This window comes from Hemitrygon akajei, chromosome 10, assembly GCF_048418815.1.
Source record: "Hemitrygon akajei chromosome 10, sHemAka1.3, whole genome shotgun sequence".
NCBI classification, from domain to species: domain Eukaryota; kingdom Metazoa; phylum Chordata; class Chondrichthyes; order Myliobatiformes; family Dasyatidae; genus Hemitrygon; species Hemitrygon akajei.
In genome coordinates, this window is record NC_133133.1 from 36,259,492 (window position 1) to 36,280,250 (window position 20,759).

At 41.3% G+C, this 20,759-nt stretch overlaps 1 protein-coding gene across 5 annotated transcripts in view; it reads right to left on the bottom strand.

The window, feature by feature from the left end:
- tenm1 (teneurin transmembrane protein 1) overlaps window positions 1–20,759 on the bottom strand; it is a 2,244,326-nt gene that overhangs the window by 1,757,374 nt on the left and 466,193 nt on the right. For all 5 annotated transcript variants that reach the window (XM_073058035.1, XM_073058034.1, XM_073058032.1 and 2 more), the window contains exon 2: window positions 17,492–17,517. The gene's annotated coding sequence lies outside the window, so the exon portion shown is untranslated. The remainder of the gene's footprint in view (window positions 1–17,491; window positions 17,518–20,759) is intronic.

A 20,759-nucleotide genomic window follows, 5' to 3' on the forward strand; every position in this document is an offset into this window, starting at 1 on the left:
AGAAGAGGTTGGAGGAGGGCCAGAGTAGGAAGGTGTTGCTGCTCCAAACTGAGAGTGCCCTCATCATAGGAGAAGAGGAGGCTTTAGACCAATGTATCAGGACAGGAACGGGGATTGGAATTAAAATAGTTGGGCACCAGGTAATAATACATTTTGCAAATGGAGTGTGTTAGAGTGATTTCTGGGTGTAGGACATATACATTTTGAAATTGACTTTGGCTACCAGTCTTCATATTGGAATATGCATTGTGGATTTAATTTGAAGCGCAGCCCTGAACAATGAGTTCCTAAGAGCAGTGATTCCCAGACCAGACAATGATGATTAAAATTCACTTGGATGTCTGTGGTGTGCATACCAATCAAGAGATGTGAAGGTTGTATGCAGTTTCAAAGAAAGCATTGTTGATATTTTGTAAATATGGAATTGTCCTTTGATGTTTGGCATATAAAATATTGAGCCCCACTTTGGGCCAGCAGACCTTTCCACCGAAAGTGTCTCCATATGATGCCTGCTGTACCTTGCTTTGTCAAATAAAGAAGCTGCTTTGTATCTACCAGTAATTTTCTCTGGTACCTTCGTGTGTCCAGCGATCTTAGCAGTCTAAGTCGGTGAGTATTTTTTTAAAATTAGTACTCACGCTTGGATCTCTTCTGGCCGGTGGTACACAGAAACACGAGGTACCATGAACACGGAGAGCTGAACTGGTAGATATAAAAGTGGTGTGTGCGTGTGCATGTGTGCTTATGGAAGAGACGAAGCTTTGCGCGTTAATTTGGTGAGATGGAGCCACCAGTTGCGAAGATTTGGGGACCAAGGTTCGGGACGTCAGAGTGGGGGCGTTCGGGGAGCTGCCATTTAGCGTACACGTTTTGCGAGTGTAATGCAAAGGAATACGGCAGGCATCACGAGTTCAGGGGCTGAAAAGTAGCAGATTGCAGAGCACAGACTCTGGATTTTAAGTTTAACTGGTACCTGCCTTTTATATTTTGCGTAGTGTGAGAATTAGCGTGGAGATATTTCAGGGAGATGTTAGGATGGCATGTATAGAAAACAGGCAATTCAGGCCGAGAACCCTGGTGATTCAAGCCAGCCCGTGACTCCGATTACAACCAATCTTAAGCCCCTCACCCCGGGGACACAGCATTTTGTCAGTGTGGCCCTCACTTAAAGTCGCATATGGGAATTTGGAATTCTGGCTCAAGCTCGAGAAAATGGTTGAAACTCACCTAAAGATATACCCGTGTTGCTAAAAGCGAAGTGTCTGAAGAATGAGTGGGACAATATGGCCCAGAGGGTGCGAGACAGTACCTGGGCAACTACTGGAAAAGCCAACAATGAAGAAAGATATTGCTCTTTTAAGGTGGAAGTGAGGCAGTGTCTGCGGAGAGGTGAGAGATAATGGCAGTGATCCAAAGAGCTGACGAGACAGCCATGCTTTATACAGAACGTAAATATCGAGTGCATGAGGAGTATTCCGGTTTGATAATCTAGGAAGGGACGACACCAGTCTTCCTGAAAATGATGAGGTAGCCTGAGCTCAGCCTACCAGGAAGTTCAGATTTAGGGATATCGGTGGGATGGACCTGCTCTGCGATAGTTTCGAGGGCCAGTGAGATAGACCGAAGAAGTGCAAGAGAAATTGTAAAGTGGCGATAGTGGATGCAGCTGCTGTGATGCCCCAGAGGGTTTGTTGTGCTTGCTGGCGGCCAGTGCATGATGCAAGGAACTGCTGGAATAGGCGTGGGAGGGTAAGGGAGTTGATATGCCACTGTTGTGGCCTATCCGGAGATGGTCGGAGTCCAACAGGAAAGAAAAATAGGTGAACATCACAGCAGACACGCAATCTCTTACCCCATCGGCGCCCAGTCTAACCAATCTGATTGCTGATCAGATCATATGGTCAGAAAAAAATATGGTAGCAGCCCCCACTGCCAGCGCTGGTGACCCGCGGATGTACCCAACAGCATTGTTAGGGGGCCGGCAGTGCGATATGTTAGTGGACACAGGGGCATCGGTATCGATAACTGACCTACCCTTGCCAACAACTGAACGAGCTATTTATATTAGGGGTGTAGGAGGGAAAACGGTGAAAACAGAAAGAAGCGAGTTGCAAACACATGAATGGGGGGGGGGGGAGGGCAGCTTCCGGTGTAATCCTGGGTATGTCCAAAGAATGAGGACACTATCCTCGGAATAGACATCCCAAGGGAAGCAGGGGCCATTACAGTTTTGGGAAAGGAAGAAACAATACGGACAAGTCAGGGGCAGTGAACATGTGCAATCAATAGAATACACAATACATAGTCGCAGCTGCCCCGATCATTAGAGACTGGAGCCAGCAGTTCCCAGCAGTGTGGGGTAGACACAAGCTAGACTTGTGGCCGAGTAAAGATAAATCCAGTTAAAATAGAGGAGGGTCGGTATAAACCCCATAAGCAGTACCCTATAAAAACTGACGCACTGCCCGCTGTTCAGGGTAAAGTGAAGGAACAAAAACACCAGTGGATTGTCAGAGACACTGCTGCAACTACTAACTGGCCTATATGGCCAGTAAAAAGCCCATTGGATATTATTTATTATCAATAGACTATACCCCCTCAAGACCATGCCGAGGTTGCATCTCATAGTGCCGAGCCCCTCAACAAAACTGAATGGCCGGTCTCCAGAACATTTTTTTTCGTCCTGGATGTCGCTAATTGAATTTGGGGGCTCCCTTTAGTCCCACGACAGATTTGTCTTCACCTTGGGTGAGCAGCAGTATACACGGGCCAGATTCCCCCAGGGATTCCACAGTAGCCCAGCTACTTTTCATAAAGTCATAGCGCAGACTTTGTAAAAGCTCAATCTAACTCCCTCGCGGTCGACACGCTTACAATATGCAGATAACCTACAACTCGCTTCGGAAGATGAAGCAGGTAATTTAGGGGGGATAGCCAGTGTTTCATAGATACTGTGAGACAAGGGGGTCTACAATCAGTTCACACAGGGCTAAGATAGGAAAGTACCTAGTACAGTACCTAGGCTACACCATTCCCCAGGGGAGGAAGGACTAGTCAGATGACAGACGTTCGACAATTTGCTTCATGTACCGCCTGCTGAACACAGGAGTGAGGAAGGTAATTACGGGTGTAATTTCAAACCCGGGTTCTCAGCTGCACTTGTGGCCCCGATACAAGCCTTGATGAAAGGAGAGAAGCCTTCACTGGAGGAAATAAGATGGGGGTCAGATAAGGAAAAGGCTTTTCCAGATATGACGAAAACTTTGGTCTCTACACCCGCGCTAGGATTACTAGATGCGGTTCGCCCCTTTCACCTACACAGCAGCAACGCAGAGGTGGCGCAGGACCAAGAAAGCCAGAGGCACAGTGTTCTAGGAAACAGACAACCATTGCTTTAGACGGCTCCGCGTGGGCAGTGCGAGTAAGTGAACCAGTTGTAATGATAGGACAACTCAAAACGACACACACCCCCCTACCATTTAGAGCTCCCGAATAACAGGAGGCTGAGAGCAGTCACCGGCAGCATAAGGACACGTATTCAGCACGGACACCTAATATAATAACTGCTGAAAACAGTGAGTCTGCCAGCAGAGGTGACAGTAATTAAAGTAAAAGCTCACCAGGAAGGGGGGAGTAAAGAACAGAAAGGAAATGAGTGGGCAGACATCACTATTAAGAAGGCAGCAGAGGAACAAACAGGCAATTGAAATTGCAAGTGTGCAGGAAGAAACGACAGGAAACCAGTTTACTAAAATTATATGAAGAGGTGGAGGCAGAAGAAATGGAGGAGAAAGGGAGCAAAGGAGGGACCAGGTGCAAGCTGGACAAATGGGAAGGAAGGAGTTGCAGTGGTCCCACCATATACTACTAGGCAGATACTACTGGAGTTATGTAATGCAGTGATACGTCAGGGAAGGCAGAATATGATCATGACCCTCCAGCAGGACTGGTGGTGATCACGGATGGGTAGGAATGTTGAGAAATTCTGCATGGTTGTATTATTTGTGCCCAGCATAGCCCTGGTAAGGGCATATGGCTACAGCTGACAAACCAACCATGGCTGAAGGGACCATGGGAAAACATCCAGATGGACCTCACTGGACCTAGGCCAAAAGCAAGGAGAAAAGCTACTGCCTAGTAATTATGGATCACTTCACCCAATGGGTAGAGGCTTTCCCAAGAAGGGATTACACTGCTACATGGATTCTAGTTCAGGAATTCCTCCCAAGGTGGGGAACCCCAGTTCAGGTGGGCGCAGGTCAGGGAGCACATTTCACTGGCAAAGTGATGAAGGAAATGTACTGACTGTTAGGAATTCGACAATGGTTCCAAGCACCCTACAACTCTCAAGAGTTCAGGAATAGTAGAAAGAAGGATGAACTGAACAATCAATCAACCTCAGCCGCAGCTATAGCTGAGATGGAGAAGACATGGGTTGATGTATTACCAGGAATCCTGATGAGATTACGAGCAACCCCAAACCGCACGCTGGGTCTCAGCCCCTATGAATTATTGACTGGTCGAGCAATGCCACTCCCTTATGGGGTAACTACAGGTTGCAGTGAGCCTGGGCTTACAGGGATAGATTGACACAGTCTGTGAAAGGCTTTAGTAACCAACTGAAAGTGTTCAAGGACCGAGCAAAACAACGGCAGCACATTGCTGATCAGAGAGAGCCAAGGGGAAAGGAGATGGTTGCCTCACACCCAGGTGACCTAGTCATGGTGAGGGTGCTGCCGGAAAGGGCAGGGTTTGCTCCCAGGTGGACAAGACCACAGATGGTACTTTTTATAAGTGACACTTTTGTCTGTGTGCAGACTCGGCAAGCAGCCAGTGGAAACACTGGAGTCAGATTAAACCATACCACTCACCTTGTTGCTCCCACAGTGTGGGGATCACGTGTATCCAGTAACCGTTTAATTACAGACAACCTAAGAGATGAACACCAGCTGGCCATACCAGGCCTGACTACAGTTGTTGGAAACACACCCACAGCAAACACAAAGGCCAAAGACACTGAGAGCATGACAGAAACCTGTGAATAGCATAGCAAAGTGTGATGGTGACAGTGCTCTGTAATGAAGGCTGGTTGCTGAAGGTAGATAATTAGCTTAACAGCATAGGACAGAAAATATATTGGGGAAAATAAATGGGAAGGGATTTAGATTAAAGCAGAGGCAGCAAGTTCCACAAATTCAATGGCACTTCAGACTGAGAAAGATTGCTCACCGCATCGGAAGTCAGTCACCCCCAGCTTGAACGGGGAGTGAATACCAATAAGCTGGGCCCTTTCAGCAGCTGGGCCAGTGACCAACTGGACAGTTCAGAAGGGGGTGCCACCGGGGAGAGGTCCTTGCAGTCATTCAAATGGAGACCATCCCAGCCCCTTCCTGTACATCGATGAGAGGGCCTGTGAGCCTGATGCACTTACCTTACTGATGCCCCTGGAAAGAGAGAGTTCTAGTTACCAGAGAATGAAGGGCTGAAGATGAGGAATGTGATTAAGCTGCAATCGGCCTGCAGGGTAAGAACCAACAGGTGTACAAATGAAGCTGCATTTCTAAAGACAGTTGTTTAAATTTCTAGGACAATCTCTCTTTTTAAATCTTTTTATTAATTTTAAGAAAAACATTAGTGAAATATGAATACAAAATGTTTGAGAGTACATAATTAAATTTCTGGGACAATCTCTCTGCTTAGCATTTTGTAGGTAGCGATTAGGAATGATAGGGTAGATGGAGATGCACATAAAATAATTGGGGGGGGGGATGCCAAAGCAGGGCATTTTTGCTGCCCTATTTTCCCTTAAGGGTGGCCTTTCCTGATACAATTATTTCATCCAGGAGGGCCAAGGGGAGGGACTGTTAAGAGTGGTTTTTGGGTTTAGGACATATACATTTAACAATTGACTTTGGCTATCAGACTTCACATCTGAATATGATTGTGGGTTTAATTTGGAGTGCAGCTATGAACAATAGGTTCCTAAAAACAGTGAATCCCAGACCAGACAATGTTGATTAAAATTCACTTGGATGTCTGTAGGGTGGGAGCAAATCAAGAGGTGTGAAGTTTGTATGTAGTTTCAAAGAAACCATTGTCCATACTTTGTAAATATGGAATTGTCCTTTGATGTTTGGCACATAAAATATTGAGACCCATGTTGGGCCAGCAGACCTTTCGACCACAAGTATCTCCATATTATACCTGCTGTACCTTGTTTTGTCAAATAAAGAAGCTGCTTTGTAATAACCAGTCATTTTCTCTGGTGACTTCATCCACACAACAACAGAGTGAAGGTGCTCAACAAGGTGGTCCCTAATTTACGTCACATCAGATTAACGTAGGGGGACACATTAGCAGCACCTGATACAGTAGACAAGCCCAACTGATTCACAGGTGAATTGCTGCCACACCTGGAAGGAAAATCAGTTTGGAGCCCTGAATGATAGTGAGCAAGGAGGTGAAAGGGCAGGATTAGTAGTTCTTTCACTTGTATCGATTAGTGCCAGGAGGGGGGGATGAATGGACAAGGGAACCATGGAGAGAACAATCTCTGTTTAAAGTGAAGAGCTGGGGGGATGTGTTTGGTGTTAGAGATGTGCTTGGTGGTAGGGTCTGGTTGAAGATAGCAGAAGTTACATAAATGATGTATTGGATGCGGAGGCTTATGGACCGGACAAGAGGCAGTCTATCACTGTTAAGGCTTTGGAAAGATGGGGTGAGCTTGGATGTTCAGGAAATGGAGAAGATGTGGGTGAGGGAAGCATCAGTGCAGGAGGAAGGAGGATATCTCTAATGTCCTGTAAAAGAAAGCTCCCTCCTGGGAACAGATGTGATGGAGATGAAAGAACTGAGAAAAGGGAGCAGCATTTTTACAGAAGATAGGATAAGATGACATCTACTCAAGATAGCCATGGGAGTTGGTAGGTTTATAAAAGATACCAATAGACAGTTTGTCTCCAGAAATGGAGACAGAGAGATTGGGAAAGGGAAGAGAGGTGACAAGAAATGGACCAAGTGAACTTAAGGGCAGGGTGGAAGTTGGAGGCAAAATTGACAAGCTCAGCATGAAAGGCACCAATGCAGTCATCAATGTAGCATGGAAACAGTTGGGGAACAATAGCACAGAAGGCCTGGAGAGTGAACTGTTCCATTTAGCTAACAAATAATATAGCTGGGGCCTATGAGGATGTCCATGGCTCACCTTTCGTTTGGAGAAAGTGGGAGGAGGTGAAAGAGAAATTGTTGAGTGTGAGGACCAGTTGCACAAGACAGAGGAGGATGACGGTGGAGGGGAACTAATCGGGTCTATTGCCAAAAGCTTTAAAAAGTGTTTCACTAACCAAAGAATGATATTCACTATCCAAGCAACTTTGGTAGAAATGGACACTCTGGAAGATATTGGCATTCCTTTAGTCTCAGTACTCCCAGCCAAAGAAATAAGAGTTGAATATCTTGACCAAAAAGCCAATAAACGTAAAATACAAGAGATTTTGCAGATGCTGGAAATGCAGAGCATCATGCAAAATGCTGCAGGAACTCAATAGGTTAGGCAGCATCTATAGAAGGGAATAAACAGTTGATATTTCAGGCCAATATCCTTCATAAGGACTGATGAATAGTCTCAGCATTAAATGGCAACTGTTTATTCCCTATATAGATACTGTCTGACCTGCTAAGATTCTCCAGCACAGCCATATTCACTGTGGCAGTGCTTGCATCCTTACAAATAGTATGAGGCATTTCACTTCTGCCACCTTGTTTCTAAGTCATTTGTTCCTACGAATTTCTTTTTGAAAAAAGCTTCTCAGATGGAACAGGAAAGATTGTTACTTACTTTAATTTATTGTTTAGAATAAGCAGAGATGATCAACAGAATTTTATTTTGTGTGGTAAGCACTGAAGGAGAAAAACTTGCTGAGAAATTGCATTCCCTCATGCCTGTTGTTATCCATAAATCAGGCAAAAATTGATTTAATCCAGTATAGGTCATGCGAGTGACAGTCTCCAGGTGAAATTAAACCCATCCTCAAACTGGACTGTACACTTTTCTGAGTTAATCATATTGGCATTTAATACTATCATCCCATCAAAGCTAATCAGTAAACTCCAAGACCTGGGTCTCAATACTCCCTTGTGCAATTGATCCTCGATTTCCTCACATTTAGACTACAGTCAGTTTGGATTGGCAAAAACATCGACTCCAGGATCTCATTCAGTACAGGAGAACTACAGGGATGTGTGCTTCACCCCCTGCTCTACTGGCTTTACACCCATGACTGTGTGTCTTAAGTACAGCTCAAACACCATATGCAAGTTTGCTGATGACACCGCTGTTGTCAGCTGTATCAAAGGTGGTGGGAGATTGAAAATTTGGCTGAGTGGTATACTAACAACAACCTCTCACTCAATGTCAATAAGACTAAGGAGTTGATTATAGACTTCAGCAGAGGGAAACCAGAGGTCCATGAGCCAGTAATCATCAGAGGATCTGAGGTGGAGAGGCTCAATAGCTTAAATTTCTGGGTGTCAATTAGAGGGCTGATCCTGGACCCATCATATAAATATAATTGTGAAGAAATCACGATGGCACCTCTACTTTCTCGGCAATATGCGGAGATTTGGTACTTCATCAAAAACGTTGGCAAATTTCTATTGATTTGTAGTGGAAAGTTTGCTGGCTAGTTACATAACAGCTTGGTAAGGGAACACCAATGCATTTGAATGGAAAATCCTACAAAAGGTAGTGGATTCGTCCCAGTACAGCACGGGTAAAACCCTCCCCAACCATTGAACACATCTGCATGAAACATTGTCAGAGGAAATCGGTATCCATTATCAAAGATCCTTACCAGCCAGGCCATGTTCTTTCTTCACTGCTGCCATCAAGCAGAAGGTACAAGTACCACAGAGCTCACACCAGCAGATTCAAGAACAGTTACTAACCCTCATCCTTCAGGCTCTTGAACCAAAGGGGATAACTACACTCCTTTAAGGATTCTTTTACCTTCCTATTTCATATTCATTATTTATTACTATTTATTTATATCTGCTTTCCGCAGTTTGCTGTTCATTGATCCTGTTTACAGTTACCGTTCTACAGATTTGCTAACTATGCCTGCAGAAAAAGAATCTCAGGGTTGTATGAAGGGACAAGTATTTATTCGGATAAGAAATAAATTTTACTTTAAACTTTGGCATGCATGACATTTATCCAGTTTTAGATATGCGCCTAATGGTGTCAGCGTTCATGCAATGACCATTACCAACTTAATGTTGTAAATTGCTCCTCATGTATACAATCAACAACCATCATGGAATTGTCTCAAAATAGCAGAGAGCACACTGCACTACTTCATATTTTAAAAATATAGTTTCAAATGATTCCCCTCAGAAATTGGTAGACTGGGCTGGCAGTTTCAGAACTGACTGCAGATTACTCAGGCATCTCATAAACTCTGGCGTATGTCAGAAACCTAGTAGGGAATGTTTCTCCCAGCAGTTAGATTCTGATATATTCTGTTAATGGTCACCTCTCTGGCACCATTCTATTAGCAAGATTTCTGAACCAGGCATGGTAGGATCTTTTACAAAGACAACAACAGCTAAACTAATGTCTCTTTTTCTCTGCACCTTAAAGGATATGATTTCCCTTAAAGAGGATGCATTTAACAGGGCTATTGTGTTAGGAACCATTGATAATAATTAGATAAATTGAGCAATAAATTTTTTTTAAAAAATCATACATTTGGATCCAAACTTAAATTTCCTACTGCTTTTCCCATTTCAAAATGTTATAAGCATTTTTCCATGTCCTGGGTCTGCCTGCTCTCTGGCTTGTGGAAGGCTCCTTTAAGTTCTGGTCAAAGGGATTCTTGAAGAGCTCAAGAGAATCCTTCTCCTAGCTTCAGTTTATGGAGAAGTTTAGGTTGTGGGATATGGGTGAGCGTACTGTCTAGGAAACAGACACCCTCTCAGACAATCTCCCAAACCACTGCTGACCACACTGAGATCATCTACAGGCATCCAGTCTACTCCACCTTTGCTTCATCTTCCAGAGCAGGGGCTGAGGTAACCGATGAACTTCAAATCAAATGCGTTCTGATGAAATGTCATTGATCTGAATTGTTCATTCTGCTACCCCCTTCACAGCTGTTGACCTGATATACAGAGCATTTCCATTAATCTGTTTTATTTATTCCATCATATCAGACCCCTAACATTTTCAATCTTATCCCCAGAAATGGACTTGGAATTGGAACTGGAATTGGAATTGCATTGTTATGGTTGCATGTGTTTTGAGATTCAGGGAAAAGCTTATCTTTCACACTGTTCATACAGATCAAGTCATTACACAGTGCATTCAGATAGACCAAGTAGAACTATAACAGGACACAGAAATAAAGTGTAACAACTACAGAGAAATTGTAGTGCAAGCAAACAGTAAAGTGGGAGATCATGAAGAGGTAGATTACAAGGTCAAGAGTCCACTTTATTGTACCAAAGGATTTCCAATAGTCTTATAGCAGCAGAGTGGATGATCTCATTGAGCCTGGAGGTGCATGCTCCCAGTTTTGTATCTTCTGTCAAATAGAAGAGTGGAGAAGAGAGAATGACTGGGTTCTGCGGGGTCTTTGATCATACTGGCTGCTTTACCTATACAGGTAGAAGTATAGACAAAGTCCACGGAGGGGAGGCTGGTTTTCCGTGATGTGCTAAGCTGTGTCCACCACCCTCTGCAGTTTCTTGCGGTGATGTGCGGAACAGTTGCCATACCAAGTCATTATGCATTCAGACAGAATGCTTTCCATGGTGGATCAATATATTTGGTAGGATTGAAGGGGACGTGCCAAATTTCTTTTGCCTCCTGAGGAAGCAGAGGTGTTGGAGGGTTTTTCTAGTTGTGGCATCTATATGGTTGGACCAGGACAGACTATTGGAGAGTCAGCTCTCTGCACTATCTAAGCAGAACTCTGCTCATGGTTAAGAGGGTTATGGGTGGGGATAGTGACATATTAGTTCCAAATTCAGGAAGACTTTATAAGGTCTTTGTCTCTTCCTCAACAGCACCTGTCACCAGAACCAGAAGCCACTATGTGACAGGATCATTGTCTATCACCAGTAAACAATACATATTATTACATATATATTGGTATATATAATTATCTGGATAGACAGGGTCTGATCAGGAACAGTCAACATGGATTTGTGCGTGGAAGGTCATGTTTGACAAATCTTATTGAATTTTTTGAAGAGGTTACGAGGAAAGTTGACGAGGGTAAAGCAGTGGATGTTGTCTATATAGACTTCAGTAAGGCCTTTGACAAGGTTCCACATGGAAGGTTAGTTAGGAAGGTTCAATCGTTAGGTATTAATATTGAAGTAGTAAAATGGATTCAACAGTGGCTGGATGGGAGATGCCAGAGAGATGTGGTGGATAACAGTTTGTCAGGTTGGAGGCCGGAGACTAGTGGTGCGCCTCAGGGATCTGTACTGGGTCCAATGTTGTTTGTCATATACATTAATGATCTGGATGATGAGTTGGTAAATTGGATTAGTAAGTATGCAGATGATACTAAGGTAGGTGGCGTTGTGGATAGTGAAGTAGGTTTTCAAAGTTTGCAGAGAGATTTAGGCCAGTTAGAAGAGTGGGCTGAACGATGGCAGATGGAGTTTAATGCTGATAAGTGTGAGGTGCTACATTTTAGTAGGAATAATCCAAATAGGACATATATGGTAAATGGTAGGGCATTGAAGAATGCAGTAGAACAGAGTAATCTAGGAATAATGGTGCATAGTTCCTTGAAGGTGGAATCTCATGTGGATAGGGTGGTGAGGAAAGCTTTTGGTATGTTGGCCTTTATAAATCAGAGCATTGAGTATAGGAGTCGTGAGGCCAAATTTGTGTAAGGTTCTGGTTACTGAATTATAGGAAAGATGTCAACAAAATAGAGAGAGTACAGAGAAGATTTACTAGAATGTTACCTGGATTTCAGCACCTAAGTTACAAGGAAAGGTTGAACAAGTTAGGTCTTTATTCTCTGGAGCGTAGAAGGTTGAGGGGGGACTTGATAGAGGTATTTAAAATTATGAGGGGGATAGATAGAGTTGACGTGGATCGGCTTTTTCCATTGAGAGTAGGGGAGATTCAAACAAGAGGACATGAGTTGAGAGTTAGGAGGCAAATGTTTAAGGGTAACACGAGGGGGAATTTCTTTACTCAGAGAGTGGTAGCTGTGTGGAACGAGCTTCCAGTAGAAGTGGTAGAGGCAGGTTCGGTATTGTCATTTAAACTAAAATTGGATAGGTATATGAACAGGAAAGGAATGGAGGGTTATGGGCTGAGTGCAGGTCAGTGAGACTAGGTGAGAGTAAGTGTTCAGCACGGACTAGAAGGGCCGAGATGGCCTGTTTCCGTGCTGTAATTGTTATACGGTTATATGGTTATATATATGGCTTTCAGAATTATGGCCTTCTGACTCTGCACAACTTCTGACAGCATAGAGTTATACTCCAATATGCTCCTTGTCATTTCCTGTGTTTGTTGTGAAACACTCACAGTGGACAATGGCATCAGCTATGAAATGGCAGTCTTGTAACTGTGGTCCTTATTTGAACCCTTCAAGGTAGAATGCATAAACAGAATTCTGGCAGTTTTCCAGATGCCCTACACCTCAAGCCAGACTACTTGTTCCTAGTGCCGAGGTTCTCTCCCGCAGAACACCCAACTACATGTGCTCATCCTTTGTGGTGTTGGTGTCTGAGATGATCCTGCAGGGTGTCAGGTACAAGGGTGAACTCTGACCAACATCATTCCCCTCCTCTTTTCACCCTTATGACCCCCTTCGGCTCCTCAAGTTTCTTGCTCTCCATGGGATTCTCTCCTGGGGAGGCATAAACTCTATGCACTTTCTAAGCAGTTTCTTTCTTGATACCCGCAAAGACAAAACAGAAGACAGTTAATGCCTGTAAGCTATGATGATGCAGATAAGTCAACAGAAATAATGAAGATTCTAATCAAATCAAAGGAGTGCTGTAATCTCAGTGAAAGTCAGTTCATGAACATACCCGAGAGATTGGTGATAGATCTGCCCTCCAGGTGGTTTTAGACTGCTTGTTCCATCTACTCTTCAACTAAAGTGAGGTCTTACCAATTGGAAACAAAGTCAAAGTCAAGTTTACTGTCAAATGCATGAGTATTTGTATGCACAGATTCAACAAAAATTTACTTGCAGCAGTGTTACAGGTACATAAACAACATTCACAAGAAAAACAGATTTTTAGCATAAATTGTACACAAATTTTATAAGCAGAAACACAAATAGAACAAAAAGAAGTCCATTTTAGAGTAAAATATTCAAAATGCCCATAGTGCTGCTAAACTCTAGTGTTTAGGATTATGCCAGGTGCTTCAAGACTGAATGGCTCAAAGGATATAGCTGTCCTTGAAGCTGGTGGTGCAGGACTGCAATCCAGATGGAACCCCTGAGAAAACGTCATGGCTGGATGGTGGGTACCATTGATGATGGACGTGGTCTTCTTGAGGCAGTGCCTGCTCTAGACATTACCAGTGGTAGGGAGGGACTTGCCATTGAGATGCTGGGCAGAATTCACTGCTCTCTAGAGGTTCTTACATCTCTGTGTATTTGAATTGCTGCATCAGATCATGAAGCAACTAGTCAGGATACTTTCAACTTACGTCCGTGGAAGTTTGCATGAGTGTTTAGTGACATGCCAAACATTCCCCTGAAAAAGTGAAAGCGGCACTGAACAGGCCCTGAACTTGCAAAGACCACTTTTTGGGTAGGTGGCTTCTCTTCTATTTCTTGCTACATTTACCAAAGTGAGGAAGCTGAAGTACGTGAAATAATCCTGCAATTACCATTATTTTTGAAGGATAACTATCTGTGCAGGATGAGAGAAAGAGACTTGGGCACATCTACAGCTAGGTTGCCCAAGACATTTGCATAGTACTGTAGTAATTTTAGAAACATAGAAAACCTACAGCACAATATAGGCCCTTCGGCCCACAATGCTATGCCGAACATGTACTTACTTTAGAAATTACCTAGAGTTACCCATAGCCCTCTATTTTTCTGAGCTCCATGTACCTGTCCTGGAGTCTCTGAAAAGACCCTATTGTATTCGCCTCCCATCACTGTTGCCGGCAACTTATTCCATGCACTCGCCACTCTCTGTCATCTCCTACTTCCAAGCATCTTAAAACTGTGCCCTGTTTACATATTGCACTGTTCTGCTGCTGCTGCAAAAAAACAAATATCACGTTGTATGAGAGCGATGATAAAAGTGATTCTGATTTGGGTCTTTTATGTGAACTGAGATTGGGAAACGGGTGGAGAGAGAAAAATCATGGTTGAGAAAAGGGGAATGGAGCAAGGAGGAAGTGGAAATACGAGAGAGACATTCTGTAATATTCAATAAACCAATTGTTTGGAATCGATTTACCTTGCCTGGTGTCTCAGGGCTGAGCGTGTCTGCACCTGCTTCATCCTCCCCCATCTCTGGCCATTCAGCAGTGCTCCACCCTCACTATTCCCAACATCCTTTGCTCCTGCTGGATTTGCAAACTTGCTTCCACTCAATGTTGACAATGCAGAACTGTGTGAAAATCTTAGGCACATTAACTATACGTATGTGCCTAACACTTTTGCACAGTATGTAGATGAATGTATAAATATAAACACAACATCAGATATACTGTGAATATAAAGAAGCCTGATGTATTTTTATGTTATTTCAAATAAACTGAGCCAGCTAATGGCAGTTAAGTTAGGGTGCAGCTGAACAAGCTATTCAATAGCGCCAATAGGTGTTCAAAAGTACAACTATCACAGCAAAACAATTTCAAAAACAAATGGCTGCAAATTTATTCCCAGAGGAATCCCTGGCTATAGTTCAAACACTTTTATTTAATTTCCATTGAAATTTCTTTTTGAACACCAATATTACACACTAATTTTTTTCCCACATTACATATAATTTAATCAAGCTGTGCCAAAAGATACTTTCAGGATTAATTTCTTTCTTGAGCCTTGTGCATCAAACATTAAACATCCTTTTAATTATTGGTAAATGAAATGCACGCAAGTCAATATTGAAACTTTAGAAGTCTTTTCTAGCATTAATATTTTTTTGGTTTCTTATCCTGTATATGTTGCAGCTTTCTGACATCCTTAAGGGATAAATACACAGATGAACAACAAACAGCAAATTAAAGATTCAGATTTGGGTAATTTTTAAGTTTCTTTGTTTTATTTCCAATTTTGTGAGTTGCCAGAATACAAATGAACAGACATTCTTTTTCAGATATGCTGCATGCATAGAAAATAATTAAATGTAATGGGATCAGAAATTGCACCATTTAAAATTATTGGCCTTATAAATGACTAAGAAGCTGGAATAAGTGACTGATTGTCATTATGACGTAATTTGAGAAATATTTTAATTGTTTGGTCTTTGCTACATGGGACATTATATTGTTTTGATATTTATGAACAAAATAGAATAAATGAAGTTGCTCAGTAAAATAATAAAGATGAATATTGTTCGGCAAATTCAAAGGTGTCTCTGATGAAATATTTGGAAGAAAACTGATTAAGGCATAAGTGATATACAGTGGTTTTCAAACTGAGTTTAATAATGTATGGGCGTGGAGGATCATTTAGAGTATCGTTACAAGTCTACCCAGAAACACTTATATACTGCAGCTATCATTTAAAGCTATTTAATTGTCTTTAAATGATAGCAATTTCCTCATTTCAATTCCATCTAGAATTCAGGCCTTAATATTTCCACTAATTTACATGGAACAGCAAGGACAGAATTTATCATATCACCTGTGCAGCTTCCCTTAAAACATACATTTGTATCAATAATCATTCTGGTCCTGATGATTATGTTGAGGTAATTATCCCCTGCTGAGAGACCATGGCATTGTCAGCACTAGGTTTGGTTCTATATATAGAATTTGTAAGTAAATATCTTTCTTTCACTGCAGCTTGAAGAAGATGTTATGATGCATCTCACAGAAGTACTTTAACTACATTTTGCAGGCCATTGTCTAACATATGCTTTTAATACATGATGCTACCAAGTTGTTTGGCTTTGTTTGTTGAGAAACAAATTACTTCTTGCAAATCCTGCCTCACTCACAAACTATTGGAAGTAAGTGTCTGACAGTGTCACATTTAAATGCTTACATCCCAGAGGGAAACAAATCTGGTGTCTAGAAGGAAAGACACGGTAGCAATAACTTCCATTTGAAACTTCTTCCCGGCATCCTTTAGGAACCTTCTGGCTGCAAATATAACTTACTGAAATAACAAGTAGGTATGCATGTAATTAGCAAAGATGAGAAATTTGCAAGTTAATGTTAAGGAGGTGAAAACTCAGTGCAAAGGGTATTTGTTCTTCTTTGTCTCCATATTCATTGGGAATCAACATAATCTCTTGATGAAAAGGGAATATCCAAGTCTTTGTACATTCCGCTATATGGACATGGGAAGTTAAGGGAAATTCATATAGATGATGAAATGTAGCTTGTATCTTGTGGATGAAACAACAAGGTGCATGGTATAAGTTGGCCACTTAGTTTATCATTACAGTGATTTGTGAAAATAATATACTGTATTAAAAATCATACAATGTGATACTTCTATTGGCCAAGTTCAGGATGACAGTGTGTCAACCCAAGCTAACTTTCGATCTTGTGCTTCCTGCTTCGAAGCATGCACTTAAAGGTCACTCTTTGATGCACTAGATAATACAATAGTGTGAGGTGTTGAACAGATGTTGGCACCTGCTGAACCATTCTTCAAACAGAGGATCACAATTCTTTAGACCTGTTTAAATATGAATGATTCTATCCAAAATCGGCTCAAATTTGTGTAAGAGACCTTAAAATGCTGGGGAAAGGAAGGAGGCCAGGTACAGTATGATAATCAGACAAGAAGGCAAGCTGGCTGTTGCTATTAAAATAAATGGGCTGTATTGGACTGACTGACTGACTGTATTATCAGATTCAGAGAGAATCTCTGAAGAGTATTGATAATGGCTGGCTTGTAAAGACAATGCTCAGAAGAAGACAAAGGCAAATCATTTCTGTAGAAAAATTTGCCAAGACGATCATGGTGGTGAAAAGACCATGATCGCCCACGTCACAAAATATGGCACATAATGAACGAACAAGCCTCTATGATAGCTTCTCCAATATTCAATGCCATTGAGATATACAAATGATAACCAGTCTATCAATCACCTTGTTTACAATACTGCCCAATCAAAATTAACTTTATCAGTTCAAAATGGAACAGCCTTGGTAAACTGATAGGCCTTTTTCATTACAAGTTTTATCTTGTTTACTTTGAATGGGTTTGTTGTTTTTTGAAAGATAACTATTTTTAATATTTTCCTTTTTGCCTTCGATTACAGCTAGTACCAAGTAACTGAAGAAGATATGTCATCTACTTACTGTTTCAGTTCCGCGTTGACAGGTTTCTGTAAAACATAAAAAAATATAATGACAATGTAGTGCTAATGGCCCAGTCTTACTGTTGTCATTTCAAATGATAGAAATGGAAACAGATTGAATGCAACATGAAACTAGATAATACAGTCTCTTGATATTTGCATAATGGTATGCAATCAATCTGTTCTCATAATCACAAGGTAACAAAAAAAAATCCGGTCTTCAGGGCTGCCAGAACTGTAAAAGCTTTGATGCAGTCACTGACTGGTAAATTGTGGCTAAACTAATTAGGACTAGTAATTCATTGCCAATGGGTTGTCATCTTGTACCTTGCCTCTGAAATATTGACAACATCAGGTTTTATTCGAGTCTGGACATGTAGCACCCTCCCACAAGCCCATTTTTTCTTCCTTTAATGATTTTCTGACACACAGTATAACTCAAAAGTAATTACAGGAGAGACTGTGCCACTGAATCAGCCTGACTACTATTATTCCAGAGCCCAGTGTTTCTAAAACAATAGCTAAGATTTAGATAGCATGAATAAACCAATTCTCATTTAATTAGACAGCTAATAATTGCAAGCTTTTAAGATGTTAATGCCAAAATAATATTATTGACATAGTATTTGCATTATCAAATATTCATATCAAATATTCATTTGATTTTGAAAGTTCTCTAACATTTGATATTTTGCTTGCATATATTTCCATAATAAGTTTATAAATTTGTCATGACATTTCATATGGAACAATTATTAAAAACAAATTAAAACTGGTTCTATAAAGGTTGGCAAACAACTAAATTGTCAATGGTTCTGTGATGACAATTTAAGAATAGAATAGCCTAAAGTGCATTGCAGAAAATTAGCATTTTTTGACAAACTGACAAGCCTTAGTTGCCCAAGCTTGCTTATATCCTGTATTCAAAGCTTGTCCTTAATTATAGCAAACCTCTCCATGGCAAGTGGCAAACCAATGGCTACTCCATAGTCTGTGTTAAGGCTTTGTGTTCAGCAAGGACTTCTCTGGATATATCCTTTAATGCTAGATGGTAAGGTACAGAGGAGGGGCTTCAGTCCAGAGCAAACTCAATCCGCAACACAGCTGAAAAATGTTCACCAGGCAGCTAAACTAAACTCCCAGATTTAAATGTCAGTATTAGTTATCAAAAGCTTCAAAAGTTCCTATCATTCAATGTATTCAAAATATTCAGGAATGACAAATGTTTAAAATACTTACATCATTTTGTTTCATAAATTTAGAGCAGAGCATTTAAAGTAAACTTCAAATATTTAACAGGAACAATTAAAACATTTCAGTAACTAACACAAAAATATGATTTAATTAAAACTTATTTTAGCCCCTCACAGCTGTCTTCTATATTCAAGTAAATGGATTCCTGCATCAGACCTAACCTGGATTCTGTAATGGAAGTGATGGGGAATTGCCACTTCAAAGTTCACAGCTGACCTGATAATGTATATACACTACTTTGCAAAAGTCTTAGGCACAGTAGATTTTTTTTAAGTATATACTTTCAGATGGTATGGCTTCCAGAGTGCACCTTAAAGAATCAATGTAGTTTTAAAGGCAAAGGGCAGTCACACCAAATATTGATATGATTTAGTTTTGTTTTACTGTTTACTGCTCTGTATAGTAATTTTTTGATATCCAAAACTTTTCATTTCATTACTTTTGAAAGCTTCTTTGCTTTACAGAATAGTTTTACGTGTGCCTAAGACTTTTGCATGGTACTGTAGGATCATGAAGGTATAGATAGGGTGAAAGTACATAGTCATTTTCACAGGGATGGGATACTAAAACCAAAAGGACATACCGGTAGGTTTAAGATGTTTGGGTCTTCTGGCTTCTGCCAGCACATGCATGAATCCCAAACCTGTTAGCACGTAAGTGGGTGAATGCTGTTGATTTTAAGTCGGCTGAACACAAATATCTTTCTCAAGCATACAGAGCCAGATTTTGACAGAAAATTACTTTAAGTTGCTCCTAGTAGGGCTCAAGGAATATATGAAATGGTAATGTCAGTGTTTCCTTGACACAGTATCACATCACAAGGAAGCAAGTGCTACGACCAAACCTGTCAATGGTGACTGTGTTGACTGGTGAGCTTGTTCCGTCTGCCATGTTTGTCCCATAGCACCCTGAACTTCTCCTATCCATACACTGGTCTAGATGGCTTTTAAATGTTGTTAGTGTGCTTAACCACTATTTATGTCAGCTTATTCCAAATACTTGCCAACTTTTGCGTAAGGTAGCTGCCTGCAATGTCCCTTCTAAAGCTCTTGCTTCTGATTTTAAACCTCTTCTTCCCCCCCCCCCCAATCCTGACTATGCCTTCATAATTTTATATATATCTATCCTCTCAGTCTTGGCATAACAAGGTACCCAGGTGGCATGGGAGTGTAGTGGCTAGCATAATCAATTAACAGCACCAGCGATCACTGCTGTCTGTAAGGAGTTTGTACACCCTCCTGTGACCACGTGAATTTCTTCTGGGTGCTCTGGTTTCCTCTCACATTCCAAAGACATAAGGTTAGGGTTACTGAGTTGTGGGCACATTATGTTTGTGTTAGAAGTGCGACCAGACCTGCAGGTTGCCCAGCACAAACCTTGCTGATTTGATTTGAAACAAACAACACATTTCACTGTATGCATTGATGTACATGTGACAAGTGAAGCTAATCTTTAATTTTTTTTTAAATCTCGAGTCTTCTATATTCCAGGGACTAAAGTCCTATCCTACACAGCTTCTCCTCCGATTCAGGCTCCCAAGTCAAGGCAACATCCTTGTAAATATTTTCTGCTCTCTTTCTAGTGTGGTTTCACCATCATTTTATATGACGTCAACATGACTTCCCAGCTCCTATACTTAATGCCAGTGGATAGTATAAGTCAACTACTGTTTCCCAGTGTTACTATAGGTAATAAAATTAGGTCCAAGTAATTACACCAATTTTCTATATTTCATGTACTGAGTCATTGCTGGACTGTATACCAGGCACTTAATGTACATATGCTGTTCTTCCCTCTTTGGAATATGTTTTGTTTCTCCCAATTGATGTGAGCCATTAGTAGTCCCAATGAAATGCTCAAGCTTAGCATCATCTTTACTATGATAAATGGTGACAATTGGAGAGTTGCTGTAGCATCTGTGTACCAGAGGAACGCTTACTTAAACTATCAATGAACAATAGAAAGTAGAGTACATTGTCTCAGATGCACAGTTCACTACACCTAAAAAAAAACAG